The 27,027-nt window shown below is 37.6% G+C and overlaps 1 pseudogene; it reads right to left on the bottom strand.

Moving 5' to 3' along the window:
- Positions 1–6,712: 6,712 nt before the first annotated feature.
- Positions 6,713–8,733, bottom strand: LOC118020201 (annotated as a pseudogene).
- Between the last annotated feature and the right edge of the window lie 18,294 nt (positions 8,734–27,027).

Raw genomic sequence — 27,027 nt, 5'->3', positions numbered from 1 at the left:
TTTATATGTCAGCTTAACTGGTCCATGGGGTTCCTGCATATTTGGTCAAACATCTTTCTGAGTATTTTCTGCAAGGGTGTTTCTGGATGAGATGAACATTTCAATTGGTAGATTTTAATATTAGATTACATTACATTTTAATCAGTAGAGTAAGGCAGATTACCCTTCATTATGTGGGTGGGCCTCATCCAATCAGTCAAAAGGGTGAATAAAACCAAAAGACTGATCCTTCCTTCTATGAGAAAAATTCTCTAGACAATTACCTCCTGAGTTTATCTGCAACATTGGCTCTTCCTGCCTGATGGCCATTCAACTGGAACATCTCTCTGTGGGTCTCACACACCACTGGAATGCCCTGCGGATTTTGGACTTACCAGCGTTTATAATTGTGTGAGCCAATTCCTCATAATAAGTCTCCTCTCTCTCTCTCTCAGCATGTGAGTGTGTATTTTATATTTTATATAGTGTGCATATATATAATATACATTATATTAGCTCTTTGGAGAACTTGATTAATACAGATGTTATTTCTGTAAAACTGTTACTTGTCTCAGAAACGTGGCTCCAGTGAACAGTAGGATTTTGATATTAAGAGGCATGTGAAGAGTTTGAATAAAGTTGTTTCATGAAATTTGAGGATAGAAGAAAGTAGTATTTTTAATGTAATGCATTAATTTACAGAATGTGTGATTTAAAATAAGTATGTAACTAATTAAATCAAATATGTACATATTTGGCTTTTAAAATTTACATTCTTACTAGTATACATATACTCAATCAGGCCTTTACCCTCATTGCTATTTTGTTTGTATTCTCATTTGGATATCAAAAGAGCATCCTATATTCTGGGTTCTCTTATGTTCAGGCATATGTGGCAGTTAATTTTACTGACCCTCAGTTTTCTTACATGTAATAGGGGATAAAATAGTACCCACCCCTTAGGGCTATTGTGGGAATGAAATGAGGTAATTAACATAAAGTGTTTAGTATAGTGCCTGGCACATAGTTATTATTCAGTAATTATACATGTATTTTTTTTTCTTTAAAAGCATATTGTAAGGACAGAGTTGAAGAAAGAATTGGTAGAGTTAAACTACCTTTTTTCTTTTTTTGTAAGGTATGGAAAATTTTTAGCATTCAGATCACTGAAGCTAGGTTCTATATTTTGATGTCATTTGTCCAGATACTTTCTCCATGCAAACACAAGGACACATTCTTCATCACATATTATTTTTTTGAAAATGTAATTATTCTGTCATTCTTCCCCATGGCTAGAAAAAGCAGCTGTGGTAATGAGCTTATTGCTCTGTGAAGAAGAGACTATTAATTCTTAGTGTAAGCCTGAAGGAGAGGGCTTACATTTTATCAATTTGGGGGCAATACATTAAATATTGTGTAATTTAGTTTGATTTCAGGAACAAAAAAGCTCTCCCTATTAGCAGGATAAAGCCTTACTCCTCTTACAGGCTCTACTTCTCAGACACAAAAACCTCATTTCTGCATCTAATTTTTGACAACAAATTTATAACTGCATTTTTATTATTAACAATTATATTCAATTATATAATATATAATTATATTAACTATATTAATTATATAATTATACTAATAATTTATATTTATATTAACAACTTATTCTGAACCCAACTTCTTAAAACCTTCATCAAGATGATTTTTTAAATCATGGGGGCGCACCTGGGTGGCACAGTTGGTTTTATGTCTGACTTTTGGTTTTAGCTTAGGTGATTTCAGGGTGTGGGATTGAGCCCCACATTGGGCTCCATGCTCAGCATGGAGTCTGCTTGAGATTCTCCCTCTCCCTCTGCCCTTCCTGCTCGTGCTCTCTCTCTTTCTCTCTAAAATAAATAAATAAATCTTTAAAAAAGTCATGGGAAAACTTTTGTATAAAAACTACTTGTTACATTTTCTAGAGTAACAATGTGAGTATCTTATTGTTCACTCATTCTCTCACTGGTTTTCAGTGCCAACAATGTGAAGGAATGTTCCATGTATCACAAAAAAAGGCATTCTCATGGTCCCTTTCTCAAAGAACATGGGCATCATTTGAAATCTCCCAGCTGAAGTAAGCTGCCTCTTCCACACAGTCATCCTCTATCACATGATTCAATATTTTCCCTCACAACATACCTGAAAATATGTCAGTTCCTTGAATGCAGGCAGTCTTTTCCCCTAGAACAAGTGCTTGACACTAGAAGGTGCTCAGTAGATACCTGTTTATTGACAGATTATCTTCTTATTATCTGTCTATGAGGAAGATATTTTACAGCTACCTTTTTACAGTTGAAGAAATAGGCACAAAATTTTCAAGTTATTTGCTCAAAGTCACATGGTTGGTGAAATGATAGAACTGGGATTTGATTCCTCATATGTGAAGGTGCACAAATAGGGCTGGGCACAAAAGATTAGGAATGGTGACCACTTCTTTTTGGTTGCATTGTAGGTAATGAATAGGAAATAATGCTTTAGATGGAAGTTGATTCACATTCTAGAAGTTCTGAAACATCAAGATGAAAAGTTTGAACTTGATTCAGAAAGCAGAAGAAGGAGATTTTTAGAGAATATGCTGCTTTTATTGCTTTGTCTTTGCACATACTGATTTCATTGTCCCCTTCTCTCCACTTCTTCATCTCCTTTAGTGAGTACTGAAACTAACATTTCACATTCCTGGTTACACACTACTGGGTCTGGACATATTTTCTTGTCCCTATATTAAATAATACTGAGGGGGCGCCTGGGTGGCTCAGTCGTTAAGCGTCTGCCTTTGGCTCAAGTCATGATCCCGGGGTCCTGGGATCGAGCCCCGCATCGGGCTCCCTGAACAGCAGGGAGCCTGCTTCTCCTTCTCCCACTCCCCCTGCTTGTGTTCCCTCTCTCACTGTGTCTCTCTCTGTCAAATAAATAAAATCTTTTAAAAAAGAGAAAAAAATACTACTGAGAACAAGCAAAAATAACTTAGATGTTTGCTCTAGGAAATATATGTTCCTGGAAGATCTGACTATGAACTAGTTAAAATAATTTACTTACTGAGACAAACAGATTCATCATCTAGACTAGCCTCAAAACCAATCCACAGGCATGTCATAAACTCTGCTCATTCCCATCTAGCTCTATGACTTCCTAGACCCACTTTAAAGGCACTGAGACTGGATCTCAAAATCCTCTATCATCCCATGCCTTCACCCTTCTGAGACACTACTAAGCCTTTGACAAAGTGGTGTTATCCTTTACTGCAGTATGTCTAGTAAGTTTAGCTCCGATCTTCAGATTTTTCTGTTGGACTTTTAGGGAGTTGACAGTTGCCAATCCATGTCTACTTTTTGTAATACTCAGCTGAAGCATTATTTCCCTTGGTGGACCTGAGATGTCCCCTTTAATTCCGTGCCCAGGCACAGTAATTGCTCCCCTCCTGTGCATCTATACCTGCTGGCACACTTCCTCTATTCTAGAGTGCAATCTTGCTATTAGACTGGGAGTTCCTAAAGGCAGTGGCTGTGAACTTTCATCACTGTATATCCTTAGCACTACCTTGAACATAGATTGGGTGCTCAATGACGGTGAATTATTGACTGTTGAACTGAATGGGTGAATAAATGTATAACCAAGTGCAGGTAAGGAGGCTTACCATAAGGAGATCAGATAGAAGGTGATTGCCATCATTTATCAATGAGGTTATGAGCACTGGTGAATAGAAATGAGTTGCTTCCCCCAAGAAGAATCAAATCAGGAGAGTCCAAGCACCACTAAGAAAATCTCAGGAACCAATAAAAGAGAAAAGATAGCCTTATATTTCTATTAATGATGTTCAAGCCTGGCTGCATATTAAAATAAGCAAGGATGTTTTTAAAAATCCAATGCCTTCTTCCTGGGTGCTAACCTCACCCTACCACTCTGATTTAATTTGGTCTGTTGTGGGGAAGGACATTAGAATATTTTAAATGTGCTCCTGAAACCTCTAAGGAGCAAAGTTGAGAATCCTTGGTCTAAATGCTGGAGGTTGCTATTTCCTTGACACCCTTCTAAGCCCAGGGATTCTTCCTGAGTTGTAATTAGCAGGAGAATGCACAAGATCCTCCTGTCAAGGAAGCTTAGTGGAATTTTGTGTGAAAGATACGGGATGATCATGGGTTAGATAGTTTAAAAAGTATATTCAATATGATCTTTTTTTTTTTTAATTTGGAAAAAAGAAAATTCTATTGTTCGAGTAATTCAAAGTATGAAAAGTAAATGTTGGTAAGAAAACAAAACACTGAAATTCTCAATAGAGGCATGCTCCTTTGGGATTTTCTAAAACCATTTTTGTTTGTTTGTTTCTGTTTTTTTTTTTTTTTTTTTGTAGGAGAGACTTGAAATGTGAATGTTTATCAAAAGGGAACATGGGTTTAAAGATTGTGAAGCTCTGTGTTTGCCCTGAGAGTTACAAAAGTGTGTATGTGCTCCTTCTCTGTGCTCCCTTAGGGGGTTCTATTACCTTTATCCACACTTCTCACTACGCTTGGTATGGAACTTGGTGTTTCGCTTTCTCTTCTCCCCATTAACTTGTAAGCATTTGAGGGGGACAGGATTATAACTCTCTTTATTCCCAAGTTTAGTGCCTAGTGACTCTTAATAAGGGTTGATTAATTAGAAAGAATGAGGGCAAAGAAGGAATGAAATATCTATCATTTGGCTAGACTTAACTACAGCATGATGCAAATGAGGTCATGCATGTGAGTTCCTGCTGGCTCAGGGCCAGGTGGTTACTCAAAGATACTGTCCCATGACCTTGTAACTGCCCCTTAAACTTAGGCAGCTGCTTAACATATGTTGGTGCTTCAGAGAATAATCCCGCCACTATTAAAAACTCAAAGGACAAGTCCTAGAAAGGGTGGCTATTAGCACCATTGTGAATCAAGATCAGCTCTGTTTATTTCCTCCTCTACAAATTAGGGCACATTACTTCTTATAGGCCCTGCATCTATCTTATGATCATATAACATGCTCTCTTAGTAAAATTGCCTGGCATTTGTGGGAAAGTGTAACAAGATTCTTCTCCTTGCTCCTAGATCCCCCATTGTCTCTTTAAAATATGCTCTGCACTTCCACTACTTCCCACAGTTATTATCCTGATGTAGAAGGCAGGGAGAGTTTAAAGGTCTTTCTCACTGGGACCTTGAAGTACTCATTTGCAGAGTTTATGGGAAAGAAGATCCTCTGTTTCAGTCTCTTCTGATGCATGTATTTCCATTCCCTGACCTTTCTAAAAAATGACCTTTCAGAAGAAGTGGTTGTTGAGAATGGGAAATAATATGGACAACTCAAATTTATATCATGTTTTGTTTCAAAATTGACTTCATGGTCATCCCTTAAAAGACTCTTCTTATGACAGGTTCATCCATCTCAGGAAATTCTTGGCTGCCACAATTCTTTGCAAAGCATGCTTAGAAAGATCTGCATTCTATCTCGGCTCCTCCGGTATGTGTTAATGATATTTTAGGTGCATGATTTAAAAATCTTTTGAAGGGTTTTCTTATCTGTGATTGCCTTTTATTCTGAAATGACTTTATGAGTCAGTTAAAGGGGTAACTGAGACTTAGAGGCATTATTAATTGAAGTTACTGGGTTGTATTTAGTCAGCTTTCTAAATAGACCAGGACCTCGTGGTAGAACCCAAATTTTGGAAGATCTAGCTCTGAGTATTCTTTATTACATGACTGCACTGCCTTATTGTACAGGGGTCCATTAATGTTCATCTTCTGCCCTTTTAAGGATCCTTATGGCCCCAAGAACAGCCTTATGTCAGAAGCGTATGTGGTTAGATAGGTAATATTGACTGGGTTAAGTGAGGAGGGGGAGGACCCAGAGTGTTTCCTTTTTTTTTTTTTTTGCTTTGTAATCAGTATATTAAGGAGACATTCATACATTTCATTTGCTTAATTCTGATACCCAGATTTAAGCTTGTGAACATGACTTTTAAACATACAATTAAAGCTATTCATCATAATTTGCTATACTACCAACATTAAATTACAGTTACTTTGGAGCAGAAGTTAAATGGTTTAAAGTAAGCCTGTAACATACCTAAAAAACACCTTCCTATCGCATACATGCAAATTAATGTCTCCACGTAAATGTCTCTTCACTCTAAGTTACCCTGCTCCCGAAGTCACTAGTCTGAAGCTTATCATGGTCCAAAGAGAAGGAAAAAAGGTATAACCAGGATATATATATATATATATATATATATATATATATATAAAAGATGGCATAGCAGAAGGGAATGCAGTTCTACAAGTGCAAGCCCTCAAACAGCAGCATATGATAAACCCCTTCTTTAGAGAGGTATCCTTTCTATCAATGATACCACAGGCTAAATTACATAGCATGCCATCTTCAAGTAGCAGTTGAGGCAATAAATGCAGAGGCATCACAATGAATTCCACTTAACTATAGACCAACACTTCTCTACAAATTCTTTGTCTGACTGCCAATTAAATACAAGTTTTAACTTCATAGCTTAACAATTAAGGGTCATACACCGAAGTCAATACATACACCTAGCATTTCAGTCTGAGCTGTTTCATATACATAGAGCTGAAATTAATTACAAGGTATGGCCTAACAAATGCTAGGGGAGATTTTTTTTTTTTAAGTAGTTTTTACAAGTATTAAACTTTATCTTGCACACTGAAGTCATCATACATACAGGGCATAGTCAGAGCTTTTATATTTGAGTTTATTCTTCATTTAACTTTTAAAACACTACTATAGTTGAATATTAAAACAAAAACAATAGCAAGTAGTGAGCTATGATTATAGTCCTTCACTCATTCACTACTGCATATAAAATGCCAGCAGTGTTATTCACTGGCCCCATTAAGAGGTCTGACACTGAACACCACCCCTGGGATGATGTTCATCATCCTCATAGGCTTCCCCGTTGTAATGGCGCCATCTTTCCTGATTTGGATCAAAGTCCACCAGTTCTACCTGGTCCATTTCATCAGTCTCTTCTACTTCTTTCCTCTCAGGTAGGAGTTTTTCCAGCAGAGAGTTTATCAGGAGAGAGAAAGCCATTCTCAGGAAAGTTTACCTTAAATTCGATGATTAGGCGACCCTTCTCATATGGTCTATGATAAATTGGCATGCCTTCATTTAGCACACACTTGATATCTCCATGCTTGACAATTTGACCTGGGTGAGAGGTGATGACGATGGTTCGGTTGTCAAGAGTAGATATTGGCTTTTGAAAGCCGCACAGTGCTTCAACCAGCTGTATGTCCATACACATGAAAAGGTCTTCTCCTCACCGAGTAAAAACAGTGGGGTCCTTCTGATCTAAAACAATGATAATATCTCCTGGTTCCAGTCCTGGTTCTTGGTCTCCTTCACCATGGAATGTTATCTTCTGGCCATCCTTCATGCCTTTGTCAATATGAACTTCTAGAATCTTCTTCTCTCGAACTATCTTCCTCCCATTGCAGCTTTTACATCTATCTTTGGGACTGATCCGTTCCCCATGGCCCTGGCACTCCATGCACACAGACTGAATTTGCTGAACCATTTCAGGTCCTATCTGATGAATTCTTTTTTTATATTTTTTTTATTCTTATGTTAATCCCCATACATTACATCATTAGTTTTAGATGAAGTGTTCCATGATTCATTGTTTGTGCACAACACCCAGTGCTCCATGCAGAATGTGCCCTCCTCAATAACCACCACCAGGCTAACCCATCCTCCCACCCTCCTCCCCTCTAGAACCCTGTTTGTTTTTCAGAGTCCATCGTCTCTCATGGTTTGTCTACCCCTCCGATTTCCCCCGCTTCATTCTTCCCCTCCCGCTACCTTCTTCTTCTTCTTTTTTTTTTTTCTTAACATATATTGCATTATTTGTTTCAGAGGTACAGATCTGAGATTCAACAGTCTTGCACAATTCACAGCGCTTACCAGAGCACATACCCTCCCCAGTGTCTATCACCCAGTCACCCCATCCCTCCCACCCCACTCTTTTTTTTTTTTTTTAAAGATTTTATTTATTTATTTGACAGAGAGAGACACAGCATGAGAGGGAACACAAGCAGGGGGAGTGGGAGAGAGAGAAGCAGGCTTCCCGTGGAGCACCTCCCACCCCACTCGTATTTGCATTCCAGTACCTCGGCAATTGGGACAACATTCGACTGCTCCTTTCTTACCACCTCGGCCTTCACATTTATCGCAAATCACATTCTTTTGCAGAGCTAGTTTTTGTGTTGCACCATTATATAAATCTTCTAAGGTTGCTGAGAGCTGATGCACAACATTTTTACCTCTCCTTTCTCTCTGCATCCTTCCTCCTCCTCCAAAAAACATATCAAAGATGTCCATGGGGGAGCCAAAACCACCACCAGCTCCACCTTCTTTAATTGCCTGTTCTCCTCCTTTGTCATATAATTCCCTTTTCTTTGCATCAGAGAGTACTTCGTAAGCTAGAGAAATCTGTTTGAACTTCTCTCCTTCATTTGGATTCTTATCAGGGTGATACTTCAAGGCCAGTTTCCTGTAGGCCTTTTTCAATTCCTCTTGGGTGGCATTGGGTTTGACCCCCAAACATCATAGTAAGTGGTTTCTTTCACCATTTTCTACAGCCGGTGAGAGGGCCGAGGCCGGTGTGGGGGAGCAGGAAGGAGCGCGTTGCTGGGCGCAGCTCGGGCAGCCACCGCTCCTCCGCGTCTCACTGAGCGTTCTGGAAAGTTCCGCCCCCAGAGTGTTTCCTAATGAGAGGTTACAATGTTTGAAGACTGGGAAACAGAGAAGAGCTTGCAGGTGATCAAGGAGCTAAAATAAGTTCATTAGGGCTGAAGTGAAGAATTGGACGTGGAAGGTAGCACACTTGAGCCAAAACAGTGAAGGGGATAGGGAGTCTTTAAGGCATATTAAGATGTGTGTCTGATGTATCTTTAGAAAGCTATTGTTTGTTGAATGATCTAATCCAATTCTCTCACTTTAACTTTGAGAAAAGTAAGAATCCAAAGTTGAGGTAACTTACTAAAGGCCACAAATCAAATTCATAGCAGAGTTGGGACTAGAATTTAGGTCAGGTTTCTGATCAAGTACTGATTTCCTTACACTATTTGGTCGAATTTAGTGGTTCTCAATATTGCCTATGATTGCCAGGGTATTGGATAATGTGTAAAAAACTATAGAGGGCTGAACTCTCCCCCCAGAGACTTGATTAAGTTGGTCTGGGATGGGCCTGAGCATGCATTTATTTTAAAAGGTCCTTAGGAGATTTTTAATGTCTGACTGGGTAGAGAGCCCCTTAACTAAATTATAGGACTTTTTTTTCCCTATAAAGCTACTATAGCTAATGCATATTCTCTTGTATTTTTTAAAACAGAAAAGACTGCTTGTTACGAGTCTTACATGTTGCAGTTTTCTTGAGTGCACTCTGCTTTAATGCAGTCATGCACATGGAAGAGCTTTGATCTCTAGGAGTTTAGGGGGTTAGAAGCAGTTCTCAATGGTAGGTAATGGTGATAATGTACAATTTTAAATAGCCCTCCAGGTAATTCTTCTAGATCTTTCTCCCCAGTGTCATCTCAAATTGGTAATCCCTGTTCTAATGCACAGAAGGAAGGGGAGTTTGTTTCTGAAATGGTGGCTGACTTAATATTTCTCTAAGTCTGCTCATCAATCATTACCTCCATTATGTGTATGAGGTCAAAGGGACATATGTCTATGGAGACCATTTATCTTCACATAAAATCACCCAATCATGACTATAGCCTGAATTTCTCCCCTTGGTCAGTCATCTTGCATATATGTCCCATCACAAGAAGCCAAGGTAATGGAACACAGGTGCTGGGCATATCATCCATTCTATCTCCGCTCTCACAGTTCTGTACCAAACTAGAATGCAGTGTTGTTATCTGATTCAACACAACACCCCAGGTAGGATGGATGAGTTCTGTCTGTCATTTTCGGAACAAACAAAGATGATGCCTAGAAAACAAGGATAGCGTTGTTATTTATCTACAAATATAGATGTGAAGCTCTGCAAATACAAGAGCTATTGATCCCAGGCATATACTTGCAGTATTATTTGCAAGTGTTTATGTACTTTCCATCCCATTATGCACCTGCCTTCCTCATTCCTTGCTTTTCTTCTTCCCTTCTTCTCTCCCTCCCTCTTCCCCTTCTTCCTTTCCTTTTATCTTTTTATCTGTCTTTTTTATTTAACTTTAAAAAGTCATATTTGTATTGCTTGTGTATGTGGGATCTTAGGAGTATTTTATCCAATAAACATTTGTGGCTCCCAGGGAGTTGAAAAATTAAAAAAAAAAAAGTCAAAGTTCTAAAAATGGTGTTTGAAAATACATAAATACAGATAAAATATCCATATGCATGACTTCATTTGGAGATAGTTTCAAAAGTCTAAATTTGAGGCGTCTTATACATGTGAAGTTCAAAGTACTCACCCTCTTATAGCTCTTCCCCCATAATAGATTCTTCCCTGAAGCACTGAGGATCAAGGTTTTACTCTATACATTGACACCTGGATCTCTCATCCATGTCCAAAGGCACACTAACATGAAATATGTTCTATATGTCACCTAATAGAGAGGTGAAAACACTCTAGGACAATAGATGTGGAGGTGGTTGATAGTTAGGCAAGTGTAAACTGTACAGGAACAACATTCTTAATGCTGGGACAGCCATAATTCCAGAGGTCTGGTGCTTAAGTGGGAACCCAATAATTTATGAGTCAGACTGGAACCATCCAAATTCTTTGACATAATTATGAATAATGCTTTGTATCTTTTACACTTGCATTTTTCTAAGTACTCCAAAATTCATTAGACAGATTATTATTTGATTTTTAGGTATAAAGGAGAAAAGAAAAAGTTAAAATATCTAAGAAAGGTATAGTTTAGGACCTTATAAAAATCTGGCATGACTCTCTTCTCTTTGCTAGGTCTGAAATAATTTTCAGGGACAGAAAACAAGTAAAGATTTTTCTTCTGTTTTCTTTTTACAACCCAGAAAGCATTAAATAATATTTAGATAACATCTTCACTACTTCTTAACCCTCTGGTGGTAAGCTTTCTATATCAAATGCCTGAGACATTTTGGAATCCCCAAGATAAAAAGCAGATGTGGATTTGTCTGCAACCCATTACCAAGTCTTAGGGGCTTGACAGGACAATGCTTCAAAGAGGGAGAGGTATTCTGTGCTCCTTCATAACTTTCTCAGCATTTGAAATGCATATAGCCATTATAATATCTGTGGCAAAGAATGTTTATTTTCCTTTTATTTATTTTCCCCTTCATCCTTTTGGTGATTAATTCTTCTTACTCAAATTAGCAGTGCACTGGACATTACATTTCTCAAGGCCTTTACCTCTGTGTGGCCATGAGACCATGTTATGTCCAGTGGAATGTGAGTGTGAGTAGAACTTCCACACCATATTCTTAAAGAAAGTTTCTTTCTCTTTACTTCTCTTTCCCTGTTTCCATGGGCTAGGCATGGTGGTAAGCTAGCCGTGACCATGCAGATGAGAGAAGCTTACAAGAGCCAATAAGAACAATAAGAATGAATGAACCTGAGTCATGAGTGGCTTTGAAGGCAGAAGTCCTATCTTAGGTAAATAGGAAGGTAGATGGTGATGATGGTGATGATGATCTTGGATCAGCTAGTAATGTCTGGATTGCTATGAGATAGAGACTCTTGTTTTAGCCATTGCATTTTTGGGTCTCTTTGTTGTTAGATAAACAAAGAGAAACACCATTGAAATTTCTGTACCTCACTGGAGATTCCAGAGAACAGTTTCTTTCTATGCACCTTTCTTATTCTCTAATAGAAACATTAAAGTGACAAGCAAGGAAAATTTTGGACATGGAATTTTTTAGTGTTATGTGTTTCCTTAACTTCCTTTATTTTGTTGCAATATGCATAGATATATTCCTTTTGGGAAAATATATTTGGAGTGAGAAAATGAATATGCAAACAGGCATGGCCAGACCATATATAAAAGTAGAACTCTGACCCACAACCTGTAGCAAACCACCCTGGGTTATCCCCCCTTATCTACAATAAACAGCCAAGGAAGCCAGCCTGTTGTGTTAGACTTCTGGGAAGTCAGACTGCTGTCTCTAGTTATAATTCAGAAAGCCAAATAATGAATTCTATAACAATCATCTCCAATTGGCCAGGACTTGATTAATAACTGACAGCTTCTCTAATTATTGTCTCTGCTTCCAACTTAGGACCAACGAGAGAAAGCCAAACATGCTCCCTAATCAATCACATAGGACACCCCACTTCTAGTTAGCCCTCTACAACTTCCTTATGCCAACAGAACTACAATCAGGACATACCTGATGCTTTTCCTTTTTAAAAAAAAATTTTATTTATATATTGGACAGAGAGAAAGAGCATGATAGCGGGGGGAGGAGCAAAGAGAGGGACAAGTAGACTCCACACTGAGTGTGGAGCCTGACATGGGTCTGGGGGCTCTAGCCCACGACCCTGAGATCATGACCTCAGTGGAAATCAAGAGTCAGGTGCTTAACTGACTGAGCTACCCGGGGGGCCTCCCCCTTTTTTCCACTATAAAACTTTCCCAAGTCCTTTGTCTGCTTTGAGTCTCTACCAGAACATAAGCGATGATGGCTGACTTCCTTGCTTATATAGCAAGCTGTAAATAAATAGCTGTTGCTGTTCTCATTTCACTAGCCTTTGTTTATTTCTCCAAAAGGCTTACTCAATCATGCTGTTGAAACATTTTGTATCCAGACTTATAAAAACTCCAGAAGAGGGGGAATTTTCCAAAAGTCTTCTGGCTGTTCTTGAAATGTTTCCTGGAACTTCGGGATTCTTCTGAGTCCTGATCCAATCACAGTTTGAGCTTCTAGAATTTGAATCAGCAGTGATGAGAGTAAGCTCTCTGGATTCACAATGGGGACCTTTTGATTTTCTGGTCATGTCCCCATTGCTGCTGACCAGGGCAACTTTCACTATAAAATGACTTTAGGTACAACAAAGCTATGTTTCCAGACTCATAAGCTGTGTGTACATAGCTCTAAGTCAAAAGTTGGCATAGGTCCTGTTAATTTGATCAACATAGACAGACAACAGGATAATTTAAGCCAAAATCAAAATAGACTTTGGCAGTCTGATTTGGATTTGACTTTTTAATTTATTCAACCGTCTAGTACCAAATTTCCATTTTACTTTGTGCTGACTAGCCACAGATTCAAGATTTTTACTAGATTTGATAGTAGAGTGGTGAAATGAACTTCTGTTATACTATAATTTAATTGTGTTCCTCTTCCTTGATGGAATTATAATGCTATTATAAATACCACCATCACCACCACCACCATAACTTATCACTTACTGATTGGTATGTAAAATCCAAGGATAAAAACTAAGATGGATATACAGTGAGGGTAGATGTTTTGATTATAGTTAGAATGGGATGGGTAAAATATTAATTCATAAGCTAAGATCTGTCCTCTTGGTCCCATTAAGTAATTTTTACCTAGATTTTAATGCAAAACTATGCATTACTTCTCCTAAAGTAGGTCAGACTAGTGTTATAAATGGCGTACATTGTCTACAAAATGAAGAAAGTATTTGAGTGAGAGGTCTGGAATCTTTAGTGTAGGAAAAATGGCTCAAATTGATTTGGTTAATTATTGAGTCAAATTAAATAAAAATGATATGGGGCGCCTGGGTGGCTCAGATGGTTAAGCGTCTGCCTTCGGCTCAGGTCATGATCCCAGGGTCCTGGGATCGAGTCCCACATTGGGCTCCTGACTCAGCGGGGAGTCTGCTTCTTCCTCTCCCTCTGCCTCTCCCACTGCTCATGCGCTCTCTCTCTCTCTCTGTATCTCTGTGTCTCAAATGAATAAATAAAATCTTTTAAAAAAATGATATAGAAGTGGAGGAACACACAGCATCCTTTGCAGAGGAAGACCCATCAGTGGGTATGACTGTGGAGAGAAAAGATCACTTGTGTATCTTGTGCATAAGGGAAATGATGATTATAATCTAGGTTGAGAGTATGTAAGATTCTTTTTATTTCATTGCCTCTCAGGAAATGTTACAGGACATTCTAGAGAAAATTTTTAGAATGAAGATAAATGGCTAAATCTAATTTAGTGAAATGTGCCAAGTTATGGTCATTGCTGAAGCTTGTTATTTTATTCAGATTATTATTAACTTGCTGAATGCTCTTCAATGCACTGTATAAAATGTCATTTCAGGTTGGGTGTATGATCTCTATTCTAGATATTCAGGTCCTGGCCACCCACTTCTCTGGGCATGGCCCTTCTCTTTTCCCCTCCCCTCACATGTGGTCAGTGTTTATAGAAATCATCATTTCGATTTGATTTATTCATATTAGAGTTGTTTTACTTACCACTGAATGCAAAGACTGAAGTGACTGAGTAGCTTAAACCCCCTGACCTCCCCATCTCTAAGAGTCAACTTACCCATGATAGAGAAAGTAAGAGTCTCCATAGATTCTCTATCCCACTGAAGCTGGCAACATAATCTCTCAGTTTCCCTGGAAGCTGTTGGGGAAAAACATAATAAAGAATTTTCAGGGCGCCTGGGTGGCTCAGTTGGTTAAGCGACTGCCTTCGGCTCAGGTCATGATCCTGGAGTCCCTGGATCGAGTCCCGCATCGGGCTCCCTGCTCAGCAGGGAGTCTGCTTCTCCCTCTGACCCTCCCCCCTCTCATGTGCTCTCTCTCTAATAAATAAATAAAATCTTAAAAAAAAAAGAATTTTCAGAGAAAATAAGGTTAGAAGTAGAAAAAAGGATAGTATCTGAAAAACAAAAAAGTATTTACAAGTATTTTTGCATTTATCTTATATACAATGCCTGTCATATGTTACCTCTCATCCTTAAAATATCTGCTTTTATATCCACCCTCCTCCCCCTCACCATCACTTACACAAAGAGTGTTTTCCCTACACAGGACCTGACTTTTTCTATTTCATACACTGTAGCAACTGAATTTTTTTCTACTTAATGATTAACTGCAGTTAATATATATCCTCTTTTAAAATAAATTTGGATAACTCTAGGATTATTAAGAGAAGGTGTCAGTTGTTTTATCTTCCTATGAATTAAATGACATCATATGCTTGCATAGGTTTGCTTTGTGCCAACTACTGTTATAAATCTATTTTACATATGAACTTGTTTAATTCTTGTGCCAAGTGAATGAGATTGACACTATAATTATCATCCCTCTTTTACAGATATTGAAACTGAGGCCCAGAGATGTTTGGGACCTTGTGCAAGTTTACATGGTTAATAAGTTGTAGAGTTTTGATTTCAGCTCAGAAGACACCTTCTTAATCACCATACTATGTAACCTCTCAGTCAGAGTGTTTTCCTCCAACATCCAACAGGATAAACTAAAGGCTTAGGTTCTAATAGAGAGGGGGAAGGATTTAGGTAGTTTTGAATCATAGACCCTCAGATGGGAGGACATGTGGGAATTAAAGTTTGGATCAGGTATATATATATATAGTCAAGGTCTTAGAAGCTGCAGATGGGAACCATGGGGTCCCAAGAAAAGGGGTGCCAAATGAAGGAAAAAAGGTGGAAAGGGAGTAGATAAGGAAACTTCTTATTTTAAAAAAGTTTTCTAGGTGTGCGTGGGTGGCTCAAGTCATGATCCCAGGGTCCTGGGATAGAGCCCTGCATCAGGCTCCCCCTGCTCTGTGGGGAGTCTGCTTCTCCCTCTGCCTGCCACTCCCCCTGCTTGTGCTCTCTCTCTGTATCTCTCTCTGACAAATAAATAAATAAAATCTTTAAAAAATAAAAATAAAAAAGTTGTCTAGATCTTGTACCCATGATGTAGAGAAGAGCTCTTTCTCTTGCAGCAACTCTTTTTCTTCGCCATCTCTTCCTTTTTTACTCTTCCTGCATCTCACATTTCCTTTTTCTGAGGACCCAGAAAAATGCTCTGTAGATTGTTGTGTCTCTCTCTAGGCTACTTCCAGCCCAAACACAAAAAGTCTCTGTGTCATCCAGCTTAGCTCAGCAAGCTAAAAAAACTTCAGCTTGCATCAATAGTTCTTCTGCCAGCCATTTTTGTTTGTGTATAAAATTCTCTAAGGAGCCCCATGGGAGAAGAGGTGGCTTGTTGAGGACAAGATTTGGGGGTTCTTGGGTCCTCTGGCCAAATTCTATTATAATCACCATCATAACAACTGAGAAGCTTTGTATTCAGATGAATCTGGGTCCAACTGTGGGTTTTGCATTTATTGTGTGACCTTGGACTTGACCTCTCTAAACGTTAAGTTCATAAAGAAAATCCCTATTTAAGAAAGTTGTCCAGACCCTGTGGAGAAAAATATCATTTATCCTGAACTCCTCTTATATCTTTCCATTCTCTTCCTTCTTTCATCTTTCTGTACCTCATATATCCTTGTTTTTCAGGATCCAGATCCAAGAGCATGTGTTTTAGTCTGTATCTTCATCTGTAAAATAACCAGTGGAATCCTTGTGATTCGATGATGCAGTAGGAACACCAGAATCTAGTAAGTATTCAACAAATGGTGGCTTCTACTGTGATTATATATATATATGACATAATATATATACATATACACACATACATATATGTGCATACACACACACACAACCAAAATAAAATGAAACAAAATGTGAGTAGAATCCATAAATATAAGATTGTTTTACTTAAAATGACCACGTTTTATAAACATTTGTTGTAGTTGTTACTATTGTTTTGGCTTGAAAATTAGTGTCATATATAAACTATTTTTAAAATTTTTTTAAATCTTCTTTTGTAATTTTGGAAAGAAGAAAGCAGGACCCTGGGGACAGGGGTCCTGTGAGTGTTTATTGGGGGGGATGAAAAGGGCTCTGTTGCAGGAATCCCTGGACCATCAGGGGGCAGTGACAGGTGCTCAGATAAAAAAGCTAACAGTGTTCAGAAAGGAAAGTATTGTGCCTATTCCACAAATAGATAGACTATTGATCTTAGCCCCACATTTCTTATTGCTTGAGGTTTTCACAGCTGTCTTTTGGACCCTTTATGAACGATGGTTGGGATTTCGAGATCCAACAAACCATTGCCTTATTCCATTCATTGTATTTATTTATAAAGTATGACATGGAAAGGCTTTCTTGAACCAAACTCTTATTCTTTCTTTTGCATTTTTATTTGTCAAATCTCTTTCTTAAAATAACCACCTTGTCAGGTGTAAAAGAGATAAATATCTTCAATTATTTGGTCCTGAGGGGGAGTACATGTCTTTCTGAAGACATTCAAATGACCAATTTCCCACCAGAATTAAAAAAAAAAAAAAAAGGCAAAAGGTGAAAATACTCTGTGGACTCAGGGAGAGCCAAGCTTGTGTTGTCTAAGATTTTCAGAACTGCCATGACAGCTGACCTTTGAAAATGTCCTCTTCTGCTATTGGTAGGATATGGTCATTTGTGCTCTTTACAGGTGGTCAGTGGTCCTTGGAAGACTGGTTTCCCATATGGCCTAACTCTAAGTCAGTGGAGGTGGCTGTTTCACCTGAATATCCCGCAGTTCTGGTCCCTGCCTTGCTAACCTTAATCTGTTGCTGTGCAGTTAATGGCTTCCTGTCATTTACTGAAGGTCTGAGAGCAGTTCACCAGTTAACCACATGCTTGATAATTTGTAATGGTTTTTATGTTACAGCCAGATGCCAGGCAGGATATTTCAACTTCCCCTGGCAGCCAGGTGTTAAATGGCCCTATTTAAGACTATTATGGGTGGATGGACGCACATACTGCATGAATTTTGTGTTTCATAAGAAAAGGTGATAATGGTGCTAATTAATAAGTCTTTTAGAAGGGTTTCTTGGGAGTAATTATAGGGAGATAGATGATATGCATTAAAGTTATTATCAAAGCTATGGATTTTTGTAGTATTTTTGTTTGTTTTTTGGGGTTTTTTTTGGCTGATAGTAAGACATAATAAGAGTGCAACCTTTGGAGAGTGGATTTTTAAGTTCTCGGCAACTCAGTGTTTTTTTTTTTTTTTAAGATTTCATTTATTTATTTATTTAATTGACAGAGAGAGAGAGAGAGAGAGACAGCAAGAGAGGGAACACTAGTAGGGGGAGTGGGAGAGGGAGAAGCAGGCTTCCCGCTGAGCAGGAAGCCTCATGCGGGGCTTGATCCCAGGCCCCTGGGACCATGACCTGAGCCGAAGGCAGACGCCCAACGACTGAGCCACCCAGGCGCCCCTGGCAACTCAGTGTTTACAAGCTACTACCATTAAAGAAGGCTATTCACTGTCCTTGGTGCTATAGGAAAGGTAAAATCATAGTTACTCTAGGAGAAAGTAATAATGACACTCAGAGTTTGTCAACATTAGAACATGAGCAGCCCCATTTCTATTTTCCTGGGAAAAAAACTGTTCAATAAACATCTAACACTGAAGTGTGAAGTCTAATGCCAGTCCTATGGATGTCTAAGTTGTCTAACCTACAATATGCCCATTTTAATCTTAAAAAAAGATTCTGATAAAAATTTATGGCTTTGCATCAACCATCAAGAAAATGAACAAATATATTTATATATGGCCATATCTCAAAGGCATGGGATGACGGGTCTGTTTGTGGTAATTTAACATTAGGGGCCTGGTGGTTCCAGACACTGGGGTAGTTCATCGTGCTGGATAAAAACAACTTTCTAGTAAAACAACTTTATGTTCTAGTAAAACAACTTTCTACTGAATCTACTAAATCTTCTACTTTTGCTAAATCTTCTCCATTCCTTAGCATGCCACATCACTGCCAAAATAGCAGCTGATACAGGCTTAGAGAAGAAGGAAAAATTTCATTGAATTCTTCAAGGATTCAGATGATGATTGAAAAGAAGATAGGGGAAGTAAGAAATAAGGGGTTGAGATTAAATCAGCAGGAATTTTAAGTAATACTGGGGTGTAAAACTCTCATCTCTATCCCTGCTTTTAACTCACTCAGGAAAGTGAAATTTTTATAGTCTGTATAAAGAAAAACCAGCTTTTGGACTCTCCCCAATGAATGACTATATTTATTCAGATTTTAAGGTTGCTATTATTAGCATGTTAAGAGACTTCTTAAAAGATTTTTTTATTTGAGAGAGAGAGAGAGTGCACGCACGCAGTGGGGAGGGTCAGAGGGAGAGGGAGAGACAGTCTTAAGTAGACTCCATGCTGAGTGCGGAGCCTGATGTGGGGGTCGATCTCATGACCCTGACATCACGACCTGTGCTGAAACCAGGAGTTGGATGCTTTAACTGATTGTGCCACCCAGGTGCCCTGAGACCTTTTTTTTTTAATTGAAGTGTAGTTGACATACAATATTATACTAGTTTCCGGCGTACAACATAGTGATTCTCCATTTACATACATTATGAAATGATCACCACCATAAGTGTAGTTACATATGTCACCATACAAAGTTATTACAACGTCATTGACTATATTCCCTATGCTGCACTTTACATCCCTGTGATTTATGATTTATTTATTTTATAATTGGAAGTTCATACCTCTTAATCCCCTTCACCTATTTTGCCCATACCCTTACCCCCCTCCCCTCTGGCAACAGTATGTTAAGAAACTTAAACAGAAATGTTAGTAAAGAACACAGTCAGACTTGTATAGATGGGGAAATTTTGATCATATTTCCTCCATCCTCTCCAAAGAGTAGAATAACTAAATGGACTTTGAGACAATGAATTTAGGAAGAAACTATTTGCCACACTAGAAGTTTAGATGTGAAAAACTTTTGTGTTCATCATTAAAGAAAAACTGGCAAACCAAGCATTTCATTGCATCTTTCTTTGTACCAATTCTGTCCATCACAATTCCTCCACTAGGTCTTTACCTCGGCAAGCTGTTGAAATTCCTTAGGCCCCAGTTTCCTTATACATAAATGAAGGTGTTCGACTAACAATCTTTAATGTGTCTTTAAGCCCTAACTTTTATGTTCCCTTCATGGATCATATGTTTCTCCATTTCTGTCTTTTAGGGCAGTTGGTCAATTTTTTAGGGAAAATGAAATAGATCTATAAATAAAATGTTATTTTATAAGTAAAATATAATAAATAAATACCATTTATAGCAAATTTAGAAAACTTAAGGATGGGGATATAGATTAAATTTTTGGGGAGATGTATAACTGACATCTTTTTAATGAATAAACCAAATTCTAGCAATTTATAAGATGTGTTTCTTCTTCTGATGTGTGGCCTACAACCATAGATTCTTCTAAGCAAACAAAACATAATTGGGTTTAAGCAAAGGGCATTTCATTCTCCAGGAACACTATGGAGAAAGTAAAGCTAGAAGCAGAACTGAAATCATTTGAGAAAACTCTGTGAGAGTATTATATCTTGAATATATGAGTTGTTGGCTAAAAATCGAATCCCAAACAGAAATTAAATTTTGGAAAATAATCCTGGAAGACAGATTCTACAATTACATGAGGGTCAAATCTAAGAATGCCTTGACAATTCAAGAATAGCTATAGAAACATACAGATTAGAGAAAATAGACACATATGATGACGATTCTGGCTCAGTTCTGGGGGACATAAACTGGATGTGTGGTATTAGCAATTGATTTTTAGAAAGAAGACAAATGAAAAAGTACAATCTATTTCTCTAGGAAGTCATACCTTACTAATGTCTTTAGATCAAAGCTTCTTAAACTGTGGTTCATGGATGCTCTCACTGATATATCAGTAGCTTAGGGGAAATCCACATGACTCCCCTGAAATTATACACAAATGCACACATGCATTTTTTATGGAGAATAGCTCAATAGTCTCAATAGATTCTGGAAGAGATTTACTGCTCCCAAATGATTATTTGGAAAGTTGTTCAAATCTTTAGATTGTAAGGGATGCCCTTTGATTTTAATATCCCATAAATAGTGAGTGGAAGAAATGTCAGAATATTTTAAACCACAAACTTAAGGAAATTAAGGATATAAGAAGACAGCTACAGGAAGACCAGATTGGCAAGAAATACTCGAAGACACCATTCAAGAAAGAATGGTGCAGAGGGGCAAACAGAACAATAAAATCCTTCTGTAGATTTTATTAGTGAGCAGGAGTTCTGGAATTTAGGATAGACTTCTTGAGGGGCTATCAGCTCCTCATTTCAGCTTTGTCTGTTTCCTTATCTATGAAATGGGGACACTAATGTATCATTAATTTGACTTCAGTAGAGTGAGAAATTCCATATAAGCAGATTTTTCAGATAACTGAAGCACACTTCTTTTAGACCCAAGTGATATATATTCTAGCCACTTGTGATAAAATGCTTTCTAAATATTTTATCTTCTAAAGCCAACTATACAGGGGTGCCTGGGTGGCTCAGTTGGTGAAACAACTGCCTTTGGCTCAGGTCATGATCCCGGAGTCTTGGGATCGAGCCTGTTTCTCCCTCTGACCCTCCCACCTCTCATGCTGTTTCTCACACTCTCTCTCTCTCTCTCAAATAAATAAATAAAATCTTTAAAGCCAACTACACAAAATAATAATAATGATAACAATAGCAAATATTTATTGGATTTTTACTGTTTTACTGTTTCTCAGGTGACTTTCTAAGCCTTTTATGTATATTTGTTTCATTCCTACCATGAAATATGAGATCACTATTTAAAAGCATGAATTATAGCTGTATCTGCTATCCTTGAGGGATATCCATGATCTGTATTTAAGTAACAAAAGCAAGTTATATATAAAAATATGGACCAGGGCGCCTGGGTGGCTCAGTTGGTTAAGCCACTGCCTTCGGCTCAGGTCATGATCCCGGAGTCCCGGGATCGAGTCCCACATCGGGCTCCCTGCTCAGCGCGGGGTCTGCTTCCCCCCTCTGCCCTCTTCCCTCTCGTGCTCTCTGTCTCTCATTCTCTCTCTCTCAAATAAATAAATAAAATCTTAAAAAAATATGGACCAAATTTATCTTGAGAAAGAAGAATGAAATTGGGGCTGTCACAATCCCAGATTTCAAGATATACTACAAAGCTATAGTAATCAAAATCACTGGCACAAAAATAGATCAGTGGAAGAGGATATAGAGCCCAGAAATAAACCTGTGCTTATATGGTCAATTAACCTATATATACAATGGGGAAATATACAATAGGGCAAGAATATACAATGGGGAAAAGACAGTCTCGTCAATAAAAGGTGCTGGGAAAACTGGACAGCTAAATATAAAAAGTGAAACTGGACTACTTTCTAACATAAAAATAAATTCAAAATGGATTAAAGACCTAAATGTGAGACTTGAAACCATAAAAGTTCCAGAAGAAAACATAGGCAGTGATCTCTTGGACATCAACCTTAGCAACATATTTATGGATATGTCTCCTCAGGCAAAGGAAACAAAAGCAAAAATAAACTATTGGGACTATGCCAAAGTTAAGTTTTGCACAGCAAAGGAAGCCATTAAAAAACCCAAAACCCAAAAACAAACAAACGAAAAGACAAAACAAAACAAAACAAGACAATTCTACTGAATGGGAGAAGATATTTGCAAATGATATGTCCAATAAGAGGTTGATATTCAAAATATATAAAGAACTCATATAATTCAACATGAAAAAAAACCCAAAAAACAATCTGATTTAAAAGTAGGCATAGGACCTGAGGAGACATTTTTCCAAAGAAGATATACAGATGGCCAAAGACACATGCAATGATGTTCAATGTCACTAATAATTAGGGAAATGGAAGTTGAAACCACAAAGAGGTATCACTTCATACCAGTCAGAATGGTTAGTACCAAAAAGATGAAATAATAAGTTTTGACAAGGATGCAGAGAAAAGGGAACCCTCATGCATTCTTGATGGGAATGTAAATTGGTGCAACCACTGTGGAAAACAGTGTAGAGATTTCTTAAAAAAATAAAAATAGAAATAACATATGATCCAGTAATTCTATTGCTAAGTATATACCCAAAGAAAACAAAAATACTAATAGGAAAAGATATATGCACCCTTATGTTTATTGCAGCATTATTTACAATAGCCAATTTATGGAAGCAACCTAAGTGTCCATCAATAGATGAATGAGTAAAGAAGATGTGGTATATATATACAATAGAACATTACTCAGCTATAAAAAAGAATGAGATCTTGCCATTTGCAACAACATGGGTGGATCTAGAGGATACTGTTAAGTGAAATAAGTAAGAAAGAGAAGGACAAATACCATATCATTTCACTTATATGTGGAATCTAAAAAATAAACCAAATGAACAAACAAAAAAACAGAAATAGACTCATAAATACAGAGAACAAACTGGTGGTTGCTGGGGGGGCATGGGTAAAGTAGATGAAGAGGATTAAGAGGTACAAATTTCTAGTTATAAAATAAGCAAGTCAAAGAGATGAAAAGTACAGCATAGGGAATATAGTCAATAATATTGTAATAGCAATATAGTGACAGATAGCTACTACACCTATTGTGGTGAGCCTTGAGTAATGTATAGGATTGTTGAATCACTATGTTGTACACCTGACGCTAAGATATCGTTGTATGTAAACTATACTTTATAATAAAAAAATATGGACTATGTTTCATAAAAAGTGAAAAAAAAAGTTTGTATTCAGTTATTTGAGCATGGGGGAAGGTTGAAAGGATATATACTACATTACTAATTTGGTTAATCCCAGGAGGTGGGATTAGGAGGATCAAAGAAAGATTATTATCTTCATATACTGTTGAATTGTTTTACTTGTTTCAGAAAGCATGTTTACCTTTTGTAATAAAAAATCCAATAAAGTGAATTTTGAAGGTAGAAAGTAATAAGTTTAAGTTGGTTGTGGCTGATGGGAATTAGGGAGAATAGAGAAGAGATTATTTTTTCTTTTAATCTATGTGTATTTTTTCAAGTTTTACAATAAGCATTGATATTTTTTGGATATTTTTATTAGATACATTCTAATAAAACTAGATACATACATTTAAAACAATTTTAAAATAGAAGTTTAATATGGTGGTTTTCTTGCTAAAAATAATTAATCTGTATTAAACCATACACCAATAAATTGTGATTACTTACTATTCTAACTGCATAATGAAAACTTGCTTTCTGATTGAAGGAAGCAACAGTAGTGAAGAGGAAAAGAAAGATGAGAAAAATACTCAAATGACTAAGGAAAATAATAAACAATATCCAGGAAGAAGTCTCTAGCAGTGTGCATAAATGTCAATGCCCTTTTAGGAGATTTTTTTTTCTTTCTGAAAGGCCTGAGGACTTGGAGCTAAGATTTCCTTGTCCAGAGCAGATGTATAACGAGACACAGAAGTTCAGTTCCAGTCAGTTGGTATAGAGCTATGGGGGTAGCAGGCTTTTATGAAGGTGGTAAAGATTAGTCATGCTGCTGAGTGTACTGATAGACTCAAATAATATCCAGTATACTGATAAAAAGCCAAGTCAAAAATACATACCTGGGGAGTATAGGGTTAGTGTTTGGAGAGACCTCTAAGCTCGGGTGACTGCTGTAATGACACAATCCTAAAATCTCAGAGGCCTGACACACTATAGGTTTATTTTATGCTCATGTCCCAGTCCAGTGTCGATTGGTGAAGGGACTCTGCTCCAAGCAGCTATTCTGGAACCCAGGTTGCTTCCATCTCATGGTACTGCCACCTCCAATATCTTAATCATTATAGAATGGGAAAGCTTTGGGTATGGAAGATTTTTTTATAGGCCAGGTTTAGAAGCAGAATATATCATTTCAGTCCACCTTCCATTTTCCCAGAACTTGGCTTCATGATGCCAAGCAATCAGCAAAGGAAGGCAGGGTTTGGGATTTAGCTGTGTGCCCAGGAAGCAAAAAGCAGAAAGAATGTTGGTGAACTCTAGCAGGCTCTGCCATAGAGGACCTCTTGGGGGAAGGCTCCATGACCTCTACTATCGAGTGAGAGGGGTGGAGATGGAGAAGCAGGAAGGAATAAAAATGTAAAAAGAATGCTAGATGAAAAACAGAAAGGGATATGTATTTTTTCATGTACTTTTTTTGGTGCCAAAATATTTTTATATGAATTTGTGATTTTTTTAATACAATATGCCAGGTGGGCATATTTTGGGAAATTTGCTAAAAATGTATTCTCCTTGGTATTACAGAAAACACTATTATTTTCTGCCTGCAAAATCACATGTGAATTGGGACTTAGCTACATCTGACTTTGATTAGTTTGCTGTCCAAATGGAATCAGACGGCTTTACTTGGAATGACTCATTAGCCCTTCCTCCTTCTTTGTTAATATTCTCCAAATTTAATAGCAGTGTTGTGTAATCTGTTGTGTGGATAATATCAGACAGATTTAGGAGAGGACACTTAACCATGATTTCTGGATGTGCAGACAACTATATTTGGCCATTTGGGTGTTAAAAGGATTTTCTAATTATCTTAGGTGGTGTTATGATTCATTACAGCTCTGTACAAGGACAGGGAAAGGAATCAGTGCAAAAAGTCTGTCTAAATTGCCTTTACACTCCAACGTAGACTGATGATAGGAGAAGTCTACAACTTCAAATGAAATGTCCTGTCTCTCCTTCAAAATACAGCAAATTTCACCCTTACCTTTATCTCCCACAAGTCTTTCCCCCAAGTCCCAACTCGGAACTCCTTTAGTACTTACTAACTGTTGCACTCCTTTTTTTAATTCTTAGCCTTCTGTCCTAGCTCGTTGTGTATCTCTCCAGACACAAGGAAATCTTTTCTAGAGAATCTGTAAACTCCTTGCAGGCAGGGACAATTATTATTTTATTTTTAGCATTACAAAGATTGTTGGAAATTGATGTGGATCATTCAGATTTAAAGTTATTTAGGACAATTTTTTAATTTGAGAAGTTTTTGTGTCTTTTTACATGTTTCCTCAAAACCAGCGGAAGCACTCAATGTAAGTTTTGAAAGTTGAAAACACTCTTTAAAAAAGAACACACATGACCAGTCTGAATATTTTAAGCCTTTACACTTTTATTTATGCAAGTATCTTTGTATCTCTAGTACTTTCCAAACTTTAACTAAGTGCTAGGAGCTTTATGTACATTATGTTGGATATGGCTTCACCTAAGCCTATGTTGCTCAAATTGGGCTACCAGAATTCCCTGAGAGAACTGGAATTTGTGCCGAGGGAACTTAAAAACCTCAGAATAAATATGGGATAAGTAATTGTTAAAACAAAACAAAACAAAACAAAACAAATGCACACAAGATACAAAACCAACTAATGCAACAGAAATAATCCCTGATTCACATAAAAACTTGTACAGAAATGTGTATAGCAGATTTAGTCATAATCACCAAAAGTTGCAAACAATTTTTTTTGCAAATAAGCAACTGTGAATAAGCAAACTGTGGTATGTCCACACAATAGTTTACTACTCCACTATAAAAGGAACAGACTATTGATTCATGCAACAATATGGGAGAATCTCACATGCTTCATGTTAAATAAAATAAGGCAGCTTCAAAAGACTTCATGGAGTTTATGCTCAAAAATATGACATTCTGGAAAAGGCAAATTATAAGAACAGAGAACAGATCAGTGTTTCCAGGAGCTGGAGTAGGGAGAGGATTGACTACAAAGGGGCAGTTTTGGGAGTAATGGACCTGTCCTGTATCTTGATTGTGGCATGGTTACATGACTATATACATTTGTTTATACTCATAGAACATATACCCAGAAAAGTGCATTTTACTGTATATTAAATTAAAAAAAACATTTTAAGGGGCGCCTGGGTGGCTCAGTTGGTTAAGCGACTGCCTTCGGCTCAGGTCATGATCCTGGAGTCCCGGGATCGAGTCCCGCATCGGGCTCCCTGCTCGGCAGGGAGTCTGCTTCTCCCTCTGACCCTCCTCCCTCTCATTCTCTCTGTCTCAAATAAATAAATAAAAAATCTTTAAAAAAAAAAAAACCATTTTAATGCCAAGAAGCTAACACTGGCAGGATGTTATAAAATTCATACTCTCACTATAGTAATTTGTAACACTTCTCAGAAGTAATTT

The sequence above is a fragment of the Mirounga leonina genome, unplaced genomic scaffold (genome assembly GCF_011800145.1).
Source record: "Mirounga leonina isolate KUSES-001 unplaced genomic scaffold, KU_Mleo_1.0 Mir_173, whole genome shotgun sequence".
In the NCBI taxonomy this organism is placed as follows: Eukaryota; Metazoa; Chordata; class Mammalia; order Carnivora; family Phocidae; genus Mirounga; species Mirounga leonina.
This window is presented reverse-complemented; position numbering and strand designations above follow the sequence as displayed.